Source organism: Megalopta genalis, chromosome 2 (assembly GCF_051020955.1).
Source record: "Megalopta genalis isolate 19385.01 chromosome 2, iyMegGena1_principal, whole genome shotgun sequence".
Lineage (NCBI taxonomy): Eukaryota > Metazoa > Arthropoda > Insecta > Hymenoptera > Halictidae > Megalopta > Megalopta genalis.
In genome coordinates, this window is record NC_135014.1 from 37,397,823 (window position 1) to 37,422,005 (window position 24,183).

Consider the following 24,183-nt stretch of genomic DNA (forward strand, 5'->3'; position numbering starts at 1 on the left):
CCGTTACGAGTGTTCTTTCGGATTTGACCGTTTTGTTCGCATAACGCCTGTTGATCGTCCTAGCAGCGTCGCGATGTTTAGATCGCGATGTTTAGATCGCGACGCTCACGTATGCACGCACACATACGTCGCGCGAAGTTACGCGCTGGAGTTCGCGAGCACCGATCGGTGTTGCGATTTCGGAGGTCGCTTCGAAATCGGATTCCGCATTCGCGGATGCTCCGGTCGTTAGCCTTCGGCTCTTACACGATTCTTGCGACACGACTTTTTATCCGACACAGCTCCCTTTGGTGGCAGAAACGTTTCCATCGCGTCGCGGATTTCGTTGGCATAAACGTAAGTACGTCTGTAAAGAAAGTGGGTCAAGCGAATAGTAATTTCAGAAGACAGCGGCGATCATTATTAACCCATTATCCGTCAATGTCCCATTTTTTGGGACACTTTTTCAAATTTTTTTCTTTTGGAAGCTGCAACTTCTAAATAAAATACAGGCATTAAAACTGTGAGAACATGTCACGTGCTCCATGAAAGTATTAAGAATTATCCGCTATTTCGTTTTAAATCGTTGTAAACTTTAGGTTGTAACTGATAACCTCGATTTAATTTCTTTTTTATTTTTAAAATCGCGTCGGGTAATGGGTTAAAGGTGTTCGACAACGAGTCCCCGGCAGTTCCGAAATATGTATTTTATAGTTCTCCAAAAATTTTCAATGCTCCTTGTCGTCGTATGAAATCGTTGAAGATACTTTAAATGAACTTATCGGACATCTATTTTTTCGAAATTTCTCTTCATATTATATACGGTCAATTCTCCCAAATTGAAGCTCAGATCGTGCATAAAAATCGACGATTTAGGAAGAGAAGATACGATTATTCGAGTCTTGCGGCTCGTTTTTAGCCCGAGAAAGATAACCTACGTCGCAGAGGCGCCTGCGAAGACTGTTGATTTTTGTTAATTTTTCATAGAGGTCTAGTGATTTAAGTTTAAAATTACTTAAAATATAAAAAAATATAATATAAATGCATTTTATTTTTACAATAATGCCAAACCTTTAAAATGACTAGATTAACTTAAATAAATATCCATTGTTAGTATAAAATTGACGCCTTAGAAAAGCATGCGCCTCTGAAGCGTATGGTTATCTTTTACGTACGTTGTCATATGGTTATCTTTCTAGGGTTAGAGTTGTTGGCAATCGGTGACTATGAAAACGAGCCGCAAATTTCGAATAATCGTATCTCCTCTCCCCATTTTTGTGTACCAGCTGAGCGCCGATTACAGAGAATTTACTCTATAATACGAAGAGAAATTTCGATTATTATTATACAGGGAGAATTTACTGTAATTACAATAACATAACGCATTCCCTCGATTTACATTGTTTCCAGGTTCCTTTTAACGCGATTTCGTCGCGACGCGACTTAAGATTTCCGCTTGTCCGCGCCGAGGGATTCCTTTTCCTTTCCTCCCTGGACAATAAGATCGCAAAGGATCGCACGGCTTAGAGTTTCAAAAGTTCGATTTCGAAAGTTGGGATCGATAGTACCAGGGAGGATAGGGAAAGTGATGGATGGCGGTATGCAACAGGAGCTTCGAGCAGAGAAGCGTGCGTGTCGCAAAGGGTTAAATGGTTAAGTAAAATTACGATAAGCCGAAGTGCCGTATCCGAGGACCGTGCGAGGGTCGCCGAGAGAGAGAAAGAGAGAGAGAGAGAGAGAGAGAGAGATCCACCCTTTCGGTATCTAAACAGAGCGGCGCGGCGGGCATTCGACGACAAAGATTCCCGCGAGAATCGGAGTCATCGAAGAAAAAGCAAAGGGGTGGCTCTGGAAAGTCTTCGCGCTTACGGTCACGAAACCGTAATTGTTTCCGTTTCCGCGAGGGGAAACAAAGCGTTCCCGGTCCCGGTGTTCCAGCTTCCGTCTCGTCCCGCCGTCGACGTCGACGGAGGCGTAACCGAAACGCACTCGTTGCCAATCGAGTGCCTTTGGCTGCGCGAAAGCGGCTCCGGTGCTTTCCCTGCTTTGTGCCGGAGCAACAGAGAGAAATGGAGAGAGCGAGAGAGAAAGAAAGAGAAAGAGAGAGAGCGAGAGAGAGAGAGAGGAGGCACCCTCTTTCTCCGTTGTCGGCGGTGTGCAGCACCGTTTAATGCTTCTCCTCGTGATAAACGAACGACGCCGAGGCTCGACGGCTGCTCGTTCCGATGGAAACGAGCCCTTTGTGCGCGGCAGATCGCTCGGGAACGATTGTTAGTTTCTTGAAGTCGCGTCTGTGTGGCCGGCGCGCGGAACGGAGCAGAGCGGTGCGGAGCGCAGCAGAACGGAGCAGAGCGGAAGACCGATCCCGAACCAGCCGGCGCGGCGCTCTGATGGGATTCGGCGTGCTCGACGTGCCCGATCGATTCGCATTCGACTAATTGGAAACGGTGTTGGGCTTTGTTCGGCCGCGTGCACCTCGACGCGTTTCCCCTGTCGAGCTTCCATCGTTTGCTCGGGACCAATTAACCGGCTCTTTCGACGAATCCACGACGAAATCGACGACTCCTACAGGCTGCTCCGTCGGACCTGTTACGCGTACCCGTCTAGGATTAATGGTATCCGCTCGAATCTCCTTTTTTTCCCTCTATCCATTCGATCAAAGGCCCTTTCATCTATCATCGGGACGAACGAAAGGGACCGGTCCCGCCGCGATCTGTCAGAAACGAAGGGTACAGTCGAGCTTTTCAACCGAATATGGGCCAACATCTCCGTGCTCATATATTGTAGAAATGCTTCGAGTGCCGGGGGGATCTGATTCATTATTCATGCGCATTTTAACCAGTCAGCTGTTGCAATCTCTTCGAAAACTGTGTAAGTTGCTGTAATTATTAGACTGCGGATTTCGTGCATTTATGATAAAAACGACTGGATGAAATATCAGAGCGTATGCATATTAGAGCAATTTATGAACATCATTATTTTCTCCTCAATTTATTAATATTGTTAGAAGAGGGAGTACACTTGTATTTAATTGCTGTCCCTTACAATTAGGCTGAAACATTGTTATTTTGCATAAAGATACGCAGTCTAGTAATTATAACGCATATGCTCGATTTTCTTCATATTTTAATGCAACACTGTTATAGAATATGTAATTTAATAGAAAATATCAAAGTATTAGGTCTACCGGAAAGTTCTGTCTGATAATGTCATTGCAAATTTCAATAGATATGCACATATTGCCATCACGCTGGCAAGAGGTCATAAGTAACGACGGAAATTATATTGTACAATAAATATTACTAAATTTATGAGAAATCTATTATTTCCTTTCATTTCTCAAACGGACAGAACTTTCCGACAGACCTAATATATGTTCTTCTTAAACAGTTACCCGTTTTTCACGAGAACACTCGTCATGAAAGTATGGCAACGTTTCGTGTTACGACGAGTATACTCGCCAAGAACAGCTGATCGGTTAACTCTTTGGGGCATTGGATCTCAGAAAATAAAACGGACCCATGTTGCACAGAGATATTGCGTTCTAAATTAAACGAAATTGGTATATCTTTATCAACAAAGAAATCACATAATATAGAAACATGAAAAGAATAATAATTCAATTCAATTTGTTGTTATAGCCGCATGGGTTCATGAACGCGCATGCAACTGTTGCAATATTTCGAGATGGGCCAAAAACGTCCCACCATGCATTATCGTGCATCAAAAAGATGGGACATTTTTAATTCCACCGTGCCTCAAAGAGTTAATGCGAATGTTCGCAAAGGAATTCTAATGTTATAGCCGCATGGGTTCGTGAACGCGCATGCAACTATTGCAATATTTCGAAATGGGTCCAAAAATGTCCCACCATGCATTATCGTGCATCAAAAAGATGGGACATTTTTAATTCCACCGTGCCTCAAAGAGTTAATGCGAATGTTCGCAAAGGAATTCTAATGTTATAGCCGCATGGGTTCATGAACGCGCATGCAACTATTACAATATTTCGAGATGGGTCCAAAAATGTCCCACCATGCATTATCGTGCATCAAAAAGATGGGACATTTTTAATTCCACCGTGCCTCAAAGTGTTAATGCGAATGTTCGCAAAGGAATTCTAATGTTTGGCGAAAGAAGTATGCAAAGATGTACATTGGCGAATGAAACACGAAACAGTCGAAAATGAGGAGATTCGAACGATACTTTTACATTATCTTCAATCCAGCGAATCGATTAAGAAACAACTTTGATTAACATAACTCTGATTTGACCTTTGATCCTGTTCACCATTAATCCTGTTCACTGTAGCTGCCGTAGAATATGTTCATTTTGCACGGCGATCCTCGGCCCAGTATTGAAAGTCTTTCTTACAACATCCACATCATTTTGACATCAACACTAAAGCTACCAAGTCGATCAAAATGGCCAGTTTGGTATTTCGAATTCGTCGAGATTCTAAAGACTCTTCCACAGGAAATTGTTGAATAAATTGGAAAGTCTAATTAAATTCAATCTTGTCATTCCTACAGAGCAACGCACCATTCGTCACTTTTAATGCTCGCCAGGATTAGCGTTAAACAACGAAGCTTTCCGTACAAAAAGTTATGGGAATGAGTCGAATTCGACGATGTACTGAAAAGCAACGATCCAGAGAAAATAGGTGGAAGGTCCTCGGAGAGACGAAAAATCGGAAAGATTTCTACGGAGATTTTCGAAGACGTCGGCGATCGATCAGCAGGCGCGACCGGTAGATTTACCAGCCTAGATTTAGGCTGATCTCGGTCCAGGTGGAAGATCGTAGCCGATGGAGAACGGTGCGGCGCGGCGCGGCGGGCTGAACGGCGGGCCGAGCGGGCCGAGCGGCATGCACCGTGTCTCTCACGCGTGCACAAGGAAATATATCGGCCAGTTCTACACGAAGGTCCGCGTTGATTAGTCATTTCCTTCTGCGTGTTCCGTCTGTGGTGCGGTGCGTGCGCGCGCGCCGCCGGTTACACGCAGTAGATCGAGGTGTTACACGCGGAAGCGTTCGTGAGAGAGAACAGAGCGTATTAGTGTCATCAGGAATGACGATTTATTGCCCGGCGAGCACCGTTCGCCCGCTAATTAACCGGCTCGCGGTGGCAGCGGGAGGAAATCAGCTGGTCCCGTTGGAACGGTGCTCCCGTTGCCGAGAGAGACGAAGGGACCGTCGAGACCACAGGAAGAGGACCGTCGAAACCGCAGGAAATGCGGTTCGAATCGGGTCGGATCGGACCGGAACCGATCCGGCGTGCAAAGAAAACCGGACGCGAAACGATTTTCTCTCGTATACCGGCGATTCGGCGTTTCGGAAAACGGCCCTTATCTCAGACTCACCAAAAGTTTGACGGCGAAACCACGCGATGCTACCCTCGCGAATGCGATTGCTGGTATCCTCGGGTCGCAGACGATCCAGCGAAACCGATCCTTGGATCACTGTCACACTCGCCGGGCTCGCGATAACAAAAAAAGGGGAAGTCCGAGCACCGTGCGACGCGAGCTGCCTTTCCGTCGACGCATAGGCGGACACAGAATCACGGACCCTGCGGCAAAACGATAGTTGGCTCGCTCGACGCGGTGGCAGCATCGTGCAACAACCGACGGACTCGTCGCTGCGACGACAGCCCGTCCGGCCCATATTCGGCTCGGTCCCCCCCGAGTCGTAAAGCCCGCAAAACTCGTAAAACCCGTAAAAACGAGACCCATGTCGCTGGGAACGCAGCTGGCGTCGCTTTTCGACACCGCCGCCTTTTGCCCTGATTTTATTACCTCCCGATGTACTCTACGAACCGGCTTCTTTACAAAAAAACAGCAGCCAGCAAGAACAAGTGGAATACCGTTGAAAAATCGCATGCTACTGTTCTCGATATTCGGGCCTTGCCGGCTTTTTCGCTGCGAAACTGTTCACACGTGTGAAGCGTTCGCTTAGAGTCTTCTCGAGGCTGGAGACACGCGCGCGTCGATCATTTTTTCTTGTTTGTCTAGTTAAAAAAAAAGGACAAATCTTCCTTGTTTTCCTTGAACGAAACGAGAGGAGACAACCACCGTTCGTCGATATAACGTTCGCGCGCTGCGAGCCTAATCGCTCGGTTTCGCATGTTCGAGAAGGATGCCCGGAAACTTTTGGAGAACAGTGTACCGCGTCGACAGTTGTTTCTAATAGCGTCGAGATTTTGTAGAACGGTTTATGGAACCGGGACGTTGTTCGAAAACGAGAGCGTTTTTTATCCAGACACCGCGGATTTTATACGTTTACAGCATGCGTTATGGAATGACGGCAATTGTGTCTTTATTGCGCGTAATGCAACGAAATGATGATAACGTAGAGTCTGTACCAGAAACGAATCCGACGAGGTCTTTGGGAGAAGGTGAACGGTAGACGGAGAGCCAGTGGAAAATACTGGAGAAAAACCGACTTGATAAAATGCCTGTTCGCGTCTATGTTTTATGACCAGACTGCGGATTTTATGCATTTATGGCAGAAATCGGTAGGTGTAATCGATATGAAGTATTTAATATTTTCAGCTTTTTCAATTACACCTACCGATTACTGTCACAGATACATAAAATTAGCAGTCTGGTTATGAAACACGGACGAACAGACATTTTATCGATTCGGTTTCAAGTATTTTTCGCTGTCTCTGTGTTTACCGTTCACCTTCTTAAAAAGACCTAGTCTAATAATCTCGAAGCTGATAATGTAGATGTATTAATTCGAAGTTATTTACCCTTTGCACTCGAAGCCAAATTAACGCAAAATTGAATATAGTTTTTCTGACCCACTGTATTTCCATTTTATTTAACCTAATGCATTTTATACGTATGAACTTGAAGTTTGTGATTGATGCAACAGTTATCCTTTCAACAGTTCTTCAAATATGAACAAATTTGATTAATAAAATTATTTTGAAACGTGACGTAAGAATTTTTAATGGCGAGTAGAAATTCGAGTGAAAATGGTTAAAATTATTAAAAGAAGAAACAAGCTTGCGATTGGTTCCTATGCCAAGCAGATGATGCAGACAATTTTTATCTCGCATAAAGATCCGCTGTTTGTTCACGACGATCGATTCTGATCAAAATAGAAGTGCAGTAATTTCTCCCTAATTCGCGCTCAGATCGCGCACAAAAATGGACAATTTGGGAACAAGAGATACGATTATTCGAGCCTTGCGACTCGTTTTTATAGTTACCGATTGCCAACAACTATAAAAACGAGGCGCAAGGCTCGAATAATTGTATCTTTTCTTTCCAAATCGTTCATTTTTTGCGCGCGATCTGAGCGCGAATTAGGGAGAAATTACTGTAATAATTAAAATTGAGGTCTCGCGGACGACCTGTAATCCTCGAAAATCGAGGCGAAGTGAAAACTCGATTATGCGAAATAAGATTATTCGAGCCTTGCGGCTCGTTTTTATAGTCGTTGACAATCAATAACTATAAAAACATATTTATGCGAATAATTTTACCTACTCTGTTCAAATTGTCCAATTTTGTGTACAAGTTGAGGAAACTGATTTGTGTCAATTAGGGAGAATTTACTGTAACACAAATATTCGGATGACGTTACAGTTACTTAATGATAGTCCTTATGTCATTTTCATTTGTTTGCACAGTGGAGACTCCCTTATCCGAACCTTCACGTTTACAATAATCTGGTAACCGAACGTTCCATGATCTAATCATGGTATTATTTAGATACATTATCTCTCACCTGGTAGATAACTTGAATGGAATTTCTAGATAGTAGAATGTTCTGTTATCGGAATATTACAAAAAAAGAATGTTGAGATAAAAGAGGCTCCATTACTGTACTGTAAATCCTTTTCCATACAGGCTGCCTTAGATTGAGCCGATTGCTCGTTGCAATGGAGATTTCTGATATCAAAGCGTCGGATAATCGTGGTTCTGCTGTACTTCTTTTAGACGACGATCAAAGTCGAGAAGCTTCGGAGTAAAATGATGAAGAGAGACTCGAAGGACCATTGCATAATGAAATCTTCCGGATCTCGCTGTTCGTTCACTTTCGGACAATCGCGCGATTAGTGGTGCAGGACGACACTGGTCAGACAGGATCCCGCAGATTCGATCAACTCCGGAGATTCTATGTATACAGGGTGTCCCAAAAATGTCTCGCAATCCGAAAGTAGGGGATTCCTGAGGTCATTTGAAGCAACTTTTTCCTTGGCGAAAATGCAATCCGCGGCTTCGTTTACGAGTTATTAACGAAAAACAGTGACCAATCAGAGGCGAGATCATTTGGCGCGAGACGGCCGAGCCAATGAGCGGAACTGGGCTCCGTGCACTCGTTGGCTGGGCCGCCGCGCGCCAGCCGAGCTCGCCTCTTATTGGTCAGTGTTCTTCGTTAATAACTCGTAAACGAAGCCTCGGAGAAAATTTTCGCAAAGGAAAAAGTTGCTTCAAATGACCTCAGGAACCTCCCATTTCCGGATTGCGAGACATTTTCGGGACACCCTGTATAAGAATTCGAGAGCGTATCCAAAGGCCGAAGAAGATAACGCGGAGCATATTAAGTAAAGAGTGTGAACTCGTGAGCCAGTTCGCAAGCTGGTTTTCTTGGCGACGGTCCGTTCGGGACAGCAGCTGGACACCAAAGCTGGCAACTACTCGGTCACCCAGAGAAAGAGAGAGAGAGAGAGAGAGAGAGAGAGAGAGAGAGAGAGAGAGAGAGAGAGAGAGAGTCGCGGTTTATCCTGGCTGATCGATACAGCCATACCTCTCGTTTATTTATGCTCTTTGCCAGCCTCTTTCCGCGTCTCCCTCTCGAAGCCCAGGCTCGCGATCCGCCTCGCAACGGTTTCGTTTGCGATACGCTCGCTCGAAAGTTCCTCGAGCACCCTCGACGCCGCAGATCGCGCCAATCGAAGCCTCTCTCCCTCTCTCTCTCTCTCTCTTTCTCTCTTTATCTGGTGACCAGCCGGATTCACAACCGGGAAAACAAGCGGAATATCTGGCGCGGTGGACGGACACGGGCCGCGTGTTCTTCGAGTCGTGATTTAAGCTCCATCGAACCGCTTTCGTTGGCGATCAACGCGGAAAACTGCGCATCGAGAACGAGGCACATCCGGATAGAGATCTCTATTGGACTTTTGTTCGCAAACCAACCAGCGAACGATCGCTGAACGCGCACCTAACTCGCTGATCGCGTTTACGGATCGATTCGTTCACGGAAAATTCGTTTGCTTTGACCCACGTTTCTATAATTAGTGTGAAAACTGTGGACTCGATTCGAAAAAGCTCGCTGTGTTGTAGAGAAAATATGTTCTTTGTAACTTATCGAAACACTGGCATGGTCGAATTCACAGTCAGTGGATACAGAATTTGAACTTGTTCTTTGCAAGATTTTTAGGATAAAAACGATCAGCCATCTATCGCTAATACAGACTGGCATGAAGCCGATCATGCATCTATCGGCAACGGTTCCTAGATAAAACATGAAACCGATCAGGCAGCTATCGGTTTAACACACTGTCGTTTGGAAGAGTATTAATTAGTTAGTTGTGCTTGACGAGTATACTCGTCATGGAGAAGTGGCAATATTTTGTGTCGTGAAAGGAAAACTGAAAAAAGCATATTCTCAAATTTCAAGATGTTTAGAATATTTTGAAGGCAGGCCAGAATAAAACAAACAAATAAAAATATGAATAATTATATGAATAATTCACGATATTATTAATCAGTTCGACGTGCAAAGTGCCATTATGCATCGTTCCTTGCTTTGCTGAATATCACTCTACAGCAGCAATTTAAATTTTTAATTGTTGCTGTTAATGTTAAGTGAATAAGTTAATTAATTAGTAATAAATAAATTAATTATTAGTAAAACTGTTAGTTTTCTAAAATAAAAACGTCTTTTTGATCCGATATTTTAACAGCGACACTTACTCTGTGTGTTCGTCGAATATACTCGTCATCGCTTAATTTTCGCGACACGAATAGAAGGCGCCACGGCTAACTTTTTAACGCCTTTGCCGCAAACTGGCGTCGATCGTCGTTATACATTTGGAATAATCCCCCTCCGAAAGCCTAAAAATCCTCGTTATATACTTGTTATCAAAAATCTTATCGCTAGTTTTGTAAAATATTAAATACTTTTTAAAAAGTGAATTTTTTCAAACTTCACTGATTTTCGTCCGCCGGGCGTATTAATCCAGCTCGATCTGTGACTCGCAGATAGCGCGTTAACAGGAAACGCCGCGAATCAGTATCTTAAAACAGGAGAAGCAGAAGCATCCTTCTGTCCGAAGCGCGGGTCGCGGAACGCGACGACACTCTCGGCCCGACGAAACATCGCGAAACGAGTATTCCCGCGAGCAGGAATTTGCCGGGCAGGATGTCGAAGCAGCCAATTAAACCGGGATAATACACCGGTCGATCCCGCCGGAATTTGGCGCGGCGCGAGATTTCGTTCTGCTTTGTCGCGCGGATACGCCGAGTCGCCTCGCGTCGACGCCTCGCGTCGCGGCGAACAAAGCGTTCTCCGCGCGACGAAATTGCTCGCGATCGCTAGGAACGCTGATCACCGATTCCGCGAAACCCGAGACCGATTAGCCGAGTAAAATTACGCGAATCGCATGCTCCAGGATCGATCCCGCCATTGTCCCGACTGCTTATTGCCCGAAACTGGCACAGCAACGCGCTTCTGTGCTACACATAAATCCATACTAAATTCCTCTCCGCTGACGTCGTTTCTAATGAACAACGTTAATGAGTCGTTAACGCCAATTTAACAACTTCGAGAAGATGAAGCGGCACGAACTAGAACAAAGAGCTACTCGTCCGTTCGTATTGGACGTTTTAAATTATTGGCGCGTCGTTGTCCCGCGATTCGTACGTTATTCTCGGTTACAATAAAACCGTGTCAGTCCGTGGTTCGGACGGTCAATGGAAAAATGACGACGGATAATCATCTTGACGAGCCGCCCCAACAATTGCACGATCTATGCAAGCATGCACAATTAGAGCAATTATTAGGTTGGTTATAATGTCGGACTTTTTCTTTACATGCGAACGTTCGTCTCTCTGTTTTCGTTATGCTTTTGTTTTTGGCATAATCTCGTTTGTAGTCGTACTGTCCATTGCCAGAGTTACATTTCAACAAAGAAAATTTTCTCACAAGTGTTCCATTTTGTTATTTGTTTTGAATTTCGTAAGGATACGAATTCAACCGATATTCGTGTCATTTTTTTATGTGAGTATAAACTTGGCAATAATGCTGCAAAAGCTGCACGCAATATAAACCAGGCGTTTGGGGAGAATACTGTTAACGATCGAAAAGTGCAGCGTTGATTTGAAAATTTTCGGTCTGGTGATTTTTCCTTGCAAAATGAACCGCGTGGAAGACCAAAAATGTCTGTGAAAAATGATGATCCGAAAACATTGATGGAAACGAATGTGACTGAAGTAATTCACTACTCGTTCCTTCGAATTGGGAAGACAATTACAGCCGAAAAGTACTGTCAGTACATTGATGAAATGCATGAAAAATTGAAAATTATACGTCCATCACTTGTTAATTGACATTGGCCCAATACTTCTCCACGACAACGCTCGGCCGCATACGTCGTACAAAACAATTGCGAAATTAAATGAATTAAAATATGAAATTTTGCAGCACCTAGCTTATTCGCCGGATCTTTCGCCAACCGACTTTCATTTTTTCTTTAACATTTAGAACAGCTTTTACGGGCTAAACAGTATGAAAATGAAGACAGTTCCAATAAATTCCATATCAGAGTTTATTGATTCTAAAGATCAGAATTTCTTCAAGACAAGCATCTATGCATTAAAATCTCGTTGCGAAAAGTGCATTGAAGCAAATGGAGCATATTTCGATTAAATAAACAGCTTTTGAAGAAAGATATGCAGTTTTATATATTCACTTAAAAATCCGACATTTCATACGCACCAACCTAATATCATCCTCTTAATGTTTCATTCGTTCCTAAGTATTCCTAAGAATTATTGGGACAATCTCAATGTTGAATCTAGAGTTTTACAACAACAGCGAGATTGGGAGATTGGGTTCATTTCAACTTCGTACGATTTCTATTACAACGTATATTTAAATAAAGAAGTTCACCTAAAAATTACTCGTAGAAACATTTCTGTAATATCGGAAATTGTAAAAAGAAAATTCAAGAACCAGTCATTTCGATTGGCTAAAGTTGAACCTTGGAAGTGATTAACGCGCGTTGCTTCAGGACGATGAAAACTTGAAAAGAGTGCGTTTTTATTTCGACCATTCGCAATCCTTATTACAGCGTATGCTTCCATTAAGAAATTGATTCGGTCAATTTCTACGAGAGGATCTCTATAATTTCGGCAACTTTAAAACGGAACGCGTGAAATCGATCGTTCTGAGCGGTCCGGTATCTTTAACGTCAAGTATTAACCCCTCAACGCAGAGCTTTTTTGAAAAAAAACCGGCCAAAAAATCAATTTACCGCCCCTGATTCAACTTTTCTTTTGGTGGAGAATTTTGATGTACTGCGCTCTTGTACCATGGAAAAAGGCTATATTTTATTCTTGAATAAATAAGTGTTATAGCTTATAATCCCGTGTAAATGATAAATATCAATAAAACGATTTTCTTTCTCTGCTTTCACATTGTTATTTCCAATTCTCGATTATATTCGAGCGTGAAAAATTATAGCAGCATAAGATACAACGGCGCTCGAATTATCTCGAGTGTGCACAGTTTGGCCTGTTTGGCGCGCTCGAATTAACTCGAGCGTACAAGTTAAGGGGTTAAGGCGTATAAAAAAGATCAGAACTCTGTTCTCTCGAGCAGAACAGTCTTTATAAAGATCCTGTAAAAATATGCGCCTTGTCTTCGGTGTAAATGACTTGAATTCTTTTATGTTAGCAAGACTAATGTAGCAGAGGATTACTGAAATGCTTTCTTTTTTAATTCTGCTATTACTTGGAATTCGGTCAATTTCTACGAGAGGGTTTTTATAATTTCGGCAACTTTAAAACGGAACGCGTGAAACCGGTCGTTTTGAGCGGTCCTGTATCTTTAACGTCAAGTATTAACCCCTTAACGCACAGTTTTTTTGAAAAAAAACCGGCCAAAAAATCAATTTACCGCCCCTGATTCAACTTTTCTTGTGGTTGAGAATTTTGATGTACTGCGCTCTTGTACCATGGAAAAAGGCTATATTTTATTCTTGAATAAATAAGTGTTATATCTTACAATCCCGTGTAAATGATAAATATCAATAAAACGATTTTCTTTCTCTGCTTTCACATTGTTATTTCCAATTCTCGATTATATTCGAGCGTGAAAAATTATAGCAGCATAAGATACAACGGCGCTCGAATTATCTCGAGTGTGCACAGTTTGGTCTGTTTGGCGCGCTCGAATTAACTCGAGCGTACAAGTTAAGGGGTTAAGGCGTATAAAAAAGATCAGAACTCTGTTCTCTCGAGCAGAACAGTCTTTATAAAGATCCTGTAAAAATATGCGCCTTGTCTTCGGTGTAAATGACTTGAATTTTTTTATGTTAGCAAGACTAATGTAGCAGAGGATTACTGAAATGCTTTCTTTTTTAATTCTGCTATTACTTGGAATTCGGTCAATTTCTACGAGAGGGTTTTTATAATTTCGGCAACTTTAAAACGGGACGCGTGAAACCGGTCGTTTGGAGCGGTCCGGTATTTTTAACGTCAAGTATTAAGGCGCATAAAAAAGATCAGAACTCTGTTCTCTCGAGCAGAGCAGACTTCATAAAGATCCTGTAAAAATATGCGCCTTGTCTTCGGTGTAAATGACTTGAATTCTTTTATGTTAGCAAGACTAATGTAGCAGAGGATTACTGAAATGCTTTCTTTTTTAATTTTGCTATTACTTGGAATTCGGTCAATTTCTACGAGAGGGTTTTTATAATTTCGGCAACTTTAAAACGGGACGCGTGAAACCGGTCGTTTGGAGCGGTCCGGTATTTTTAACGTCAAGTATTAAGGCGCATAAAAAAGATCAGAACTCTGTTCTCTCGAGCAGTGCAGTCTTCATAAAGATCCTGTAAAAATATGCGCCTTGTCTTCGGTGTAATCCGCGGATCAAATGATGAAGCAAATTAGATTTCCCGTGATTTCCAGCCGAGTATTCCCGCGTAGGGGTCGCTGGTCGATCGGCGAGGGGCTCGCGGCGAAATGTAAATAAAGGGAAAACGTCGGCGATTATTTAAATTCGCGGGGCGGGGGGTAGGGGTATCAGTAAACGCGCGGCGTGGAGCGGTGCGGCGCGGTGCCTGAATAAATCAGCCTCGCCCTCGACGACGGAGAGCGGATCGTTCGATAATTAATTACGCGCGTGCCGCGTCGACAGCTCGACCGAGAAGAAATCCCCCGCTCTCGCCTCCCGTCCGCCGCTTTTTTTATGTTAATTCCGAAACGAACGACCACCGCGCGGCATCGTAATTTCTTTCCTGTAATGCGCGAGATTTTCCAGCGCGATTCCGCTGCCGGACGCTAATCGGAACCCGCACGGAAACCAGACCGAACGTATAATCGCGCTATCCGGATCGTCGTAATGCGTATTTTCCGACGGGAATGCCGCGGGCGAGCCGATACCGACTGGCTGGGATCGTTTCGAATCGGGCATTCGGCGCGAACGAACGCGAACAGGAAATCCGGCAAGATTTTCGTCCGAGCTATGGTTTCTTGCGACCGTCGTACTGTGTCTGGCTAATCCAGACCGATACTACTTCTCGAAATAACGCGTTCCTGCGAACCATGCTCTCGGGGGTTTGCTTGAGATTTGTTACGCCTATGCCAAGATCTTCATATCGGAATTTTGTTGTCAGCGTTATCCTGTCAAAATCATTGCGTCAGAATTCGCACACCGGAATCTTTATGTCGGAATATTTACGTCTGAATTTTTATGTTAGAATCTTTGCGCCAGGGACATTGTGCCAAAATCCTTACAATGCCCCCCAAAAGTGTTCGTACACCTTTTGAAACGCAATAGATTTTTCAAAATTGAACTAAATTATTACTTGGAATGAAAAGAAAACATTAAAAAAACCTTTTTCTTTACCTTTTCTGTTTGGAGCTTATAACGAAAATTTAAAAAATGCCTTTTGTAGCCATTTGATTGATATCGGTTATATTCAGAGTCAAGAGCTAGAGTAGAGCTACAAGCGTTGAAGGATTTAAAAAACTGCAGATTTCTTACAGTTTTTGATCGAAATCGTGAGAAAACTGCGATTTTTGCGATCTTTAATTTGTTGTAACTCACAACAACGTGAACCAGTCTCGATAAAATTTGTTGAATCTTCGTTATAGGCTCAGATAAGAAAGTTAGAAAGCGAGAGATTTTTATTTTTTTACCAGCGACCCCTACGCGGGAATATTCGACTGGAAATCACGGGAAATCTAATTTGCTTCACCATTTGATCCGCGGATTACACCGAAGACAAGGCGCATATTTTTACAGGATCTTTATGAAGTCTGCACTGCTCGAGAGAACAGAGTTCTGATCTTTTTTATGCGCCTTAATACTTGACGTTAAAAATACCGAACCGCTCCAAACGACCGATTTCACGTGTCCCGTTTTAAAGTTGCCGAAATTATAAAAACCCTCTCGTAGAAATTGACCGAATTCCAAGTAATAGCAGAATTAAAAAAGAAAGCATTTCAGTAATCCTCTGCTACATTAGTCTTCCTATCATAAAAAGAAATTCAAGTCATTTAGTTCAGTTTTAAAATAGTTAATGCGTTTTAAACGGTGTACAAATACTTTTGTGGGTCACTGTATGTCAGAATCCTTACACGGTAGAACTTTGATTATCCGAATTCAAAATTGGTAGCTAATTTCCTTTTCTTTTACATAAGTTATGAATACAATGATATAAAATTATAGATCGATTTTTAATCGAGATCCTTCAATAGCTTCATCGTTATCGACTCGAATAGTCGAAAATCTAAATAACAAAGATCGAGAAAAATTCCGTTCGGTTAATCGAGGTTCTACTGTATCGGAATTCTAACGTAAGAATCTTCGCGCCAGATTCTTGACATCCGAATCTTTACGCCAGAATATTCATGTCTGAATTTTTACGTTAAAATCTTTATCAGAATTCTTAGCATCAGAATCTAGTACGCTGGACATCTTCGTCGAATGCATCGCAAATTCTACCGAAATGTTCATCGCATGCCAGCATAAAGAGTGATTCTTGAAACTGGACAGGAAATTCCTTTTTTTTTCTACGATATTCGCAAAATGATCCGCGTCTGAACCGATAAAAGAAAACAACATACAGTAATTTCTCTCTCGGAAATGCCAAATTTCGGGTTGCCGTAAATTTCCCTGTGCTAGTCCTATGCCTGTGTAATTTATTGCTACGTAGATGCTAAGGATCGATGGAATCGGTCAAGCGTGTGATGCGGCACGCGACGCGAATTCTTGGAAGATAATACAAAATAGTATGTTTCGGTGTGAGTTAGGTAAGAAAAACTGCGGAGCTACAAGGTACGTGATCAATCTTCTTCGAATCGTGGCATGTGGCCATCGAATTGTCTTCAAATCGGGGCACGTAGCCTCCGAATTGCCTTCGAATCGTGTCATGTGGCCTCTGAATTGCCTTCGAATCGTGTCATGTGGCCTCTGAATTGCCTTCGAATAGTGTCATGTGGTCTCTGAATTGCCTTCGATTCGTGTCATGTGGCCTCTGAATTGCCTTCGAATCGTATCATATGACCTCCGAATTGCCTTCGATTCGTGTCATGTGGTCCCCGATTTGCCTTCGAATAGTGTCATGTGACCTCTGAATTGCCTTCGAATAGTGTCATGTGTCCTCTGAATTGCCTTCGATTCGTGTCATGTGGCCTCTGAATTGCCTTCGAATCGTATCATATGACCTCCGAATTGCCTTCGATTCGTGTCATGTGGTCCCCGATTTGCCTTCGAATAGTGTCATGTGGCCTCTGAATTGCCTTCGAATCGTGGCAGAAAATTAGAAATAAAAAAGTTAAGTCATCGTTTTTATTCTAGCATTACAATGTACATTTTAATGTACACTGGTATGCTGGTGTTTGCTGGCATGCCCCGTGTTTCTGTAAAAACGAGCCGCGAGGTCCGAAGAATCGCCACTTAGTATTCTCAGATCTGCAGATTTCAATTCTGACCTCCGAACATTTACTGGAAGAAATTACTGTATTCGGACATAAGAGATCGTGTTATTGTTTAATTTATCTATTTATGAGAATCTGCAGCCGTTCGTGATTCGAATCATTATTTCTACGAATCGATCATTTAATCGCGTCGTTATTATACAATGTTCGCAAAATGGTTCCCGAATAATCTGCAAAATAAGAAGATTAATTGGACACGAAAAATTGCTTTCAACAGCATAACGAATGCGTAGTGCTCTTGAGAGGTCGTTGCAGAGGGGAAACTTTGCTTTATTGAGTGAAAAATTGTGTAGAACTGTATGACGACTTTGCAGACGTCCGTCGTTTCGTTCTCAAAGGAAGTCGAAAGAAGAAGAAGAAGAAGAAGTAGAAGAAGAAGAAAAAGAAAAAGAAGAAGAAGAAGAAGAAGAAGAAGAAGAAGAAGGAGATGTAGAAGAAGAAACGAGGGAGATCATTCAGTCTGTCGTCGAGAGCTGAATTTCTAGAACCCTTGAGAGACCATTGCAAAGAAGACTTTGCTTTATGGAGTGAACAATCGTATCGAAGAGCAGAAGGAAGTTGCAAAGGTCCACCGTTCCTCGAAGGAAGACGAGAGAAGAAGCGAGGAAAGTCAGTCTGTCGTCGAGCCCTCGAGCATGGCTTCCGGCGCGCCACGGCGGTTCGTCAAAGGGCAAGCGGACAGCGGCGCTTGTTCCTAGACGCGAGATTAATTGACTCCCCGCGACGAATGCTCGCCGAAGAGAGATAGGGAAAGAAAGAGAGAGAGAGAGAGGCGTCAATTAGCCGCGGAAGAGGCCCGGAGCTTTGATTCCGTTGGCCGTTCGATTCGCTCGGCTGGCCCTGGACCAATTAGTTGCTTACCTGGCATGGCTCTATTCCCCCGGTCAATGCTAATTCGTTCGTTGGAACCCGGCCGCGGAAGCATTTTTCCTCGAGAAACTGCGGAAGGCTTCCGCGAGAGGAAGAGCAAACCCGCGAATAGACCGCGTGCCTCGCGGAGCACGCCACGCGGCCGAAAGGGCAATCGCGCCGACGAAATTGAAAGCCGCGCCGCACCGCGCCGAACTGCCCGCTCAAGAGGAACCGTGACCGTGTAATGAACTTTTCGGCACTCGATCCTCCATCCTCCGCGTTTCGTCCCTTTTCTCCCCGCGGCCTTCTCTCCCCATCCTGTTTTAAGGGATCCCGCAACTGGGTCGCCGTGCTCGTTATTCGGTTCGCAACTCTTTTATTCGGTTCGCGCGAGCCTCGTCTCTTATTGTTAGCGGCGATCGTCGTTTCCATGGCGTGTTGTTGCGCGCAGACAATTTATTCACGCATCGACGTAACTTTCGGTCGCTTTCGGTAACCGGTCTAGACGAAAGAACTCGCGGCTCAGTGCGATCCTTCTTGCAAGTGGGGGATGCTTTTGGAAAATACGGCGTCGCTTTTGCTCGAGGCAACGTTTCGCAAGAGGAGAACAGATTCTGCAATTATATCCAGTATATTCTATAACGTTTATCGTACAAATTTGAGTTTCAACTACTCTTCTTTTTTATTCAGTTTCGGCTATTTTTAGTTCTTCGGCATTTCACGAGCAGTGAAGAAAATCGTCAAGAAAATCGTCGAGAGAAGTCGTCCGGTTGGTAATGTGTTGACATATCGACTTTTGCGTCACCCGTACGTTAACGACTTTTTAACGGAATAATTTTTTTAACCCCTTGCAGTACTTTGACGAGTCCGATTTGTCATGAAAATTTCTAGTAATAATTTGTTGAATATAGGATGTTATTCTGTTCTTTAAAATTGGAATAAAATTCTAATCTCTTGTCATCAATATTTAAGCATGCAAGTAAATTCAGGCTCACAATATGCATCAATTTTCTTTCCCTTCGAAGAAATTATTGCAATCGAATAATTTCTAATCGCAGTAACTGCGAAGAAAATGGTATGTCAAAGGGTTAAAATTGGTTTAAAAGACCTGAATATTTTTGAGATGTTAGACCGACTAGTTTTCTTTGAAACGAGTATACAAAAAGTTCGTTTAGATTGCAATTGATTCGAATGATAAACAAATTAAAGAATGATATTTTTTAAACTTTTTTATCTGAGCCCATAACGAAATTTAACCCTTTCGCTACGGCAGCTCCATCCGCCGAAGTATCGTCACTGAACGGAAACTCGCTCCAGAAATATGCACAGTGCGCGTGGTTTCTGTATATGTGTTGTTCTAAGTCTTAAATAATAACTGTGCCGAATAAAACAATCATTGCTCTAATGTAACAAGTATATTTACATTTTTAATTTGAAAGGACTTACAAAATTATAGGTAACATAGGTATTTATATAATTACAAAGCCTAACGATTAAATGTTTAGTATAATTAATAACGAGACGAAAATTATTAAAAGATAATAATATGTAAAAACTAATAATATAATTCTGTGTGATATACATATTTGAAAGCAAGGATCTATACAAAGGCCAACATCGCAATCTTTGCACTCATACCGCGAATCCGTTCTTTCATCATTTTTGCTACAAATTACACATCTGCGTCTTCTGTATACACTTCATTTCGATGCCGCATATATGCGGCGCCCGTACCCACAGGTCGTCGAGTGGATGCCGCATATATGCGGCGTGCGGCGCGAAAGGGTTACAAAATTGTAGATGTCTGGCATTTTCAATGCTGTTGAAAATGGGTAATTTGAAGGTTTTACGTCCTTGTCCGTTTTTTGAGGTAAAACGGTCAATTATGACCAATAAAGATTTCTGGACCCATAGTTCGCGGGTCTTTCGCGTTTTTAGGGAGTCGTCGGTGAGCAGCCTACGAGTACACTAGTTGTCTCTAAGCTTTCACGAGCAAGCCTCTAGATTAGATCTTGTGTGTTCAATAAAAATATACTTTTACTTGCAAATACTTCGCTTGCAAATAATCAACAAAAATGCATTTTGTAGATCACGGTAACTTGTAGGCATGCTGAAAATTTCATCGAAATCGGTCGACGCATAGTCAAGCTACAGTCACTGAAAGATGTAAAAATTACCTGTTTTTGTTTGAAATTCGTGAAAAACTGCGATCTTTAATTGACTACAGTTCACGTCCAGATCAAGCGATTTCGACGAAATTTTCAGCATGCTCTATAAGTTACCGTGATCTATAAAATGCATATTTTTTTTTAATTTTCGTTACGGATTCAAATGAAAAGGTTCAAAAAAGATCATTTTTTAACTTTTTTTTTTGTCATTTCAATAGATCTAAAAAACTTTTTGTACACTCATTTCGTAGAAAACTAGCCGATCTAACATCTCAAAGATATTCAAGTCCTTCGAACCAATTTTAAAAAAGCTATTCCGTTCGAAAAGGCGTTAGCGTATTTTCCGAGGTGATCTGCCTATTATCGTCGACGCGAAACAGTTGAATTTTTCAATTATTATCTAATCGCATCAGATACTTTAGCCGTGAGTAATTTTCGAGATTGTTGGCGCGGCAGTCAAATCGTCGACACGTGTCGAATCTTCGAATCGCGAAGACCCGTATTTGCTGCGAATTCGCGCGACGCTTATCGCGGTGGATGTTCTCAAGCAATTCTATCGGATAATCCTGCTAATCGTCGTGAATTCGAGAATTCGAAACGTTCTGGCGCGAATCGAGTAATAGTCCTGGCTCGTGGAGGATGCTACTCACGGTGTCCAAGTCGATGCGGTGGTTAAAGATGTTCGAGGGTGAGATATCGGCGAAGATGATGACGGAGGTGGAGGAAAGGCCCTTCCTTCGATGCTGCGAGGGGCAGATCCGCTTTCCCGCCCTTCCGTCTACATTCCCAGTTCACGGATCATCGCTCGGCTGTAACAGTCAAGTGGAAAATTGAGTTCCCTAGGATCAGCGGTGAAAAATTCGATTCGAATAGGTCACGCGGGTTAACCGATCTCCCCTGTCCTAACGCATCGACCGGGAACAACGACTTTGGACGCTGGACGTACCCAACCATGCAAAATTCGAAACGAATCCAGCCTCTTCGATCTCGCGGTTCCGCGAATTCTCGATCGAAATTGCTCCCTCCGAACAACAACGTCTCGGAGCGTACGTCTTCAAAGATATTCAGCGTCGCGTAAAAAGCCTGATATATTTTTCGTGTATTCGATGAAAATCATCTATAAAGAAAATATGTATAGCGTGCCCGAGAGAGAGATGCGAATCTTTATGCAGAAAAATCGTTTCTTGCATCAACTGCGAGATACAAACATGAAGCCTAAGTCTGCGTATAGTCTCGACGATATTAGTGCCCTGAAAATAAAGCGACACCTATTTTTACAAAATCTCAGGTCGTCAAGAATGAAATTTGTTGAAAAGAAGGCAAAGTTGGTTGATATCTTACAAATGTAAGAAATTATTTTATTCATCAAGGTATGCACCCATATTGTCCGTACACTTTTGCCATTTAAGCGGCAGGTTGTTCAAATCGATGGTATAAAAGGCAAAGTTGGTTGATAACTTACAAATGTAAGAAATTATTTTATTCATTAAAGTATGCACCCATATTATCTGTTCACTTTTGCCATTTAAGCGGCAGGTTGTTCAGGTCGGTGGTATAAAAGGCAAAGTTGGTTGATAACTTACAAATGTAAGAAATTATTTTATTCATCAAGGTATGCACCCATATTGTCCGTACACTTTTGCCATTTAAGCGGCAGGTTGTTCAGGCCGATGGTATAAAAGGCAAAGTTGGTTGATAACTTACAAATGTAAGAAATTATTTTATTCATCAACGTATACACCCATATTATCTGTTCACTTTTGCCATTTAAGCGGCAGGTTGTTCAGGTCGGTGGTATAAAAGGCAAAGTTGGTTGATAACTTACAAATGTAAGAAATTATTTTATTCATCAACGTATACACCCATATTATCTGTTCACTTTTGCCATTTAAGCGGTAGGTTGTTTAGGTCGGTGGTATAGAAGCCTAGCGGACGAGAGTCAATGAATTCCTGAAAGGCCAGTTTTACTATAATATTTAATATAAAAGGCAAAGTTGGTTGATAACTTACAAATGTAAGAAATTATTTTATTTATCAACGTATGCATCCATATTATCTGTTCACTTTTGCCATTTAAGCGGCAGGTTGTTCAGATCGATGGTATAAAAGCATAGCGGACGAGAGTCAATGAATTCCTGGAAGGCCAGTTTTACAGCATTGTCGGAATTAAATTGTTTTCCTATTAAAAGATGGTCCAAATTGCGGAAGAAGTGGTAGTCAGTGGTGACTAGGTCTGGTGAATATGGAGGATAATTAAAAAGTCCCAATTCCAGTTCTTGTAGTTTTGCCACAGTCATTTGTGCAGCGTGTGGTCTAGCGTTATCATGCAGTACGATAGGAGTCGATTTGTTGACCGATCTAGGCTGCTTTTCTTTAAGTTTTTGCATCATTTCGTCCAGTTGGTTTTAGTATATTTCTGCTGTGATCGATTAGCCAGATTTCATGAAATCATAATGGATCACACCTGCGCTAGACAGGCGCGATTACCTTTGATTCTCGGCGACCGCATGGCTCATTTGTGAGGTCAAAGTTACCTGTACGAAATTTGGCGAACCAATTTGATACTGTCTGCTGCGTAGTAGCACTAGTGCCAAATATACTATTAATGTTTCGCGCGGTCTGCGATGCCGTAGTTCCACGTAAGAACTCATACTTCATAATACAGTAATGTCTCCCTAATTGACGCTCAGATTGCCCACAAAAATGGACAATTTAGGAGGAAGGGGGGATACGATTATACGATCCTTGCGGTTCATTTTTTATAGTTACGAATTTCCGACCGTTTCATTTTCAACAAAGTTAATTTTTAAAAGAAGTTCTTAATATTTTTTAAAGCTTACAATGATTTCTTTGAACAGGCGAGAAGTGTAACTTTCCAACAAAAAAAAACAGCACGGTAAAATATTAACCCAATGTCAAATAATAAGCTGTTCAAGTTGACAATATTATTATTGCCGACCTAACATTTCTTGTGCTGCAAATGTGCTGCAAATCCATCCGTGCAATGTTTCTAAAAAATATGTATTTATAAATTCATGGAAAACAATGTGAAGTAAAGATTTCGACGTAAAAACGTCCGTTTTGTTCTCGATTTCTTAGTTAGTATTATGTTCTATTAAACGTTGTTTATAAAACCCTGTATTTAATAGAAAAATGTTGTCTTAGATATCAGTTATAATAGATCGGTTTTAACAGATCTATGGTCCAGATTCCAGTAGATCTACACAGTATACATATATCTATATACATGGTGTCCCGAAAATGTCTCGCACCTGGAAATGGGAGGTTCCTGAGGTAATTTGAAGCAATTTTTTCCTTTGCGAAAATTTTCTCCGATGCACCGTTAACGAGTTATTAACGAAAAACAGTGACCAATAAGAGACGAGCTCGGCTGGCGCGCGGCGGCCCAGCCAACGAGTGCACGGAGCCCAGTTCCGCTCATTGGCTCGGCCGTCTCGCGCCAAATGATCTCGCCTCTGATTGGTCACTGTTTTTCGTTAATAACTCGTAAACGAAGCCGCGAATTGCATTTTCGCTAAGGAAAAAGTTGCTTCAAATGACCTCAGGAATCCCCTACTTTCGGATTGCGAGACATTTTTGGGACACCCTGTATGTAGTAGATCTATACAGAAAGAAAGAAGAAAAAGAGAATTAATAAGCAGCAAAATTAGCTGCTAAGAGCTGCGACGAATAAAATAAGCCTAATATACTATACATATATTATGTACACATATGGTAAATTCTCCCTCATTGACCTTCAGTTTGTACCCAAAAGTGGACGATTTGGAAAGAGTACATACGATTATTCGAACCTTGCGGCTCGTTTTTATATTTACCGCTTGTCGACAACTATAAAAACGAGCCTATAAAAAAAGGCTCGAATAATCGTACCTCCTCTTCTCAAATTGTCCATTTTTGTTTCCAAGCCGAGGATCAATTAGGGAGAATTTACTGCAGCTCGAGAGTCTTCGATCATTCCTGAGGCGGCTTTTACCCGGAG

At 42.3% G+C, this 24,183-nt stretch overlaps 1 protein-coding gene and 1 long non-coding RNA gene across 7 annotated transcripts in view; one reads left to right on the top strand and one right to left on the bottom strand.

The window, feature by feature from the left end:
- The window catches only part of LOC117225352 (acetylcholinesterase), a 132,754-nt gene that overhangs the window by 37,007 nt on the left and 71,564 nt on the right, over positions 1 to 24,183 (bottom strand). For 3 of the 6 annotated variants that reach the window (XM_033478857.2, XM_033478859.2, XM_033478860.2), the window contains one exon: positions 20,834 to 20,992. The gene's annotated coding sequence lies outside the window, so the exon portion shown is untranslated. Of the gene's footprint in view, positions 1 to 5,340; positions 5,540 to 9,909; positions 10,631 to 20,833; positions 20,993 to 24,183 lie in introns of those variants that run through there. The other 3 variants (XM_076519300.1, XM_076519299.1, XM_033478858.2) reach the window with 3 other exon arrangements.
- LOC143258878 (uncharacterized) lies at positions 116 to 6,920 on the top strand. The gene is made up of 2 exons (XR_013032808.1): positions 116 to 336; positions 1,390 to 6,920. It is a non-coding gene; the product is annotated as an uncharacterized LOC143258878 (long non-coding RNA).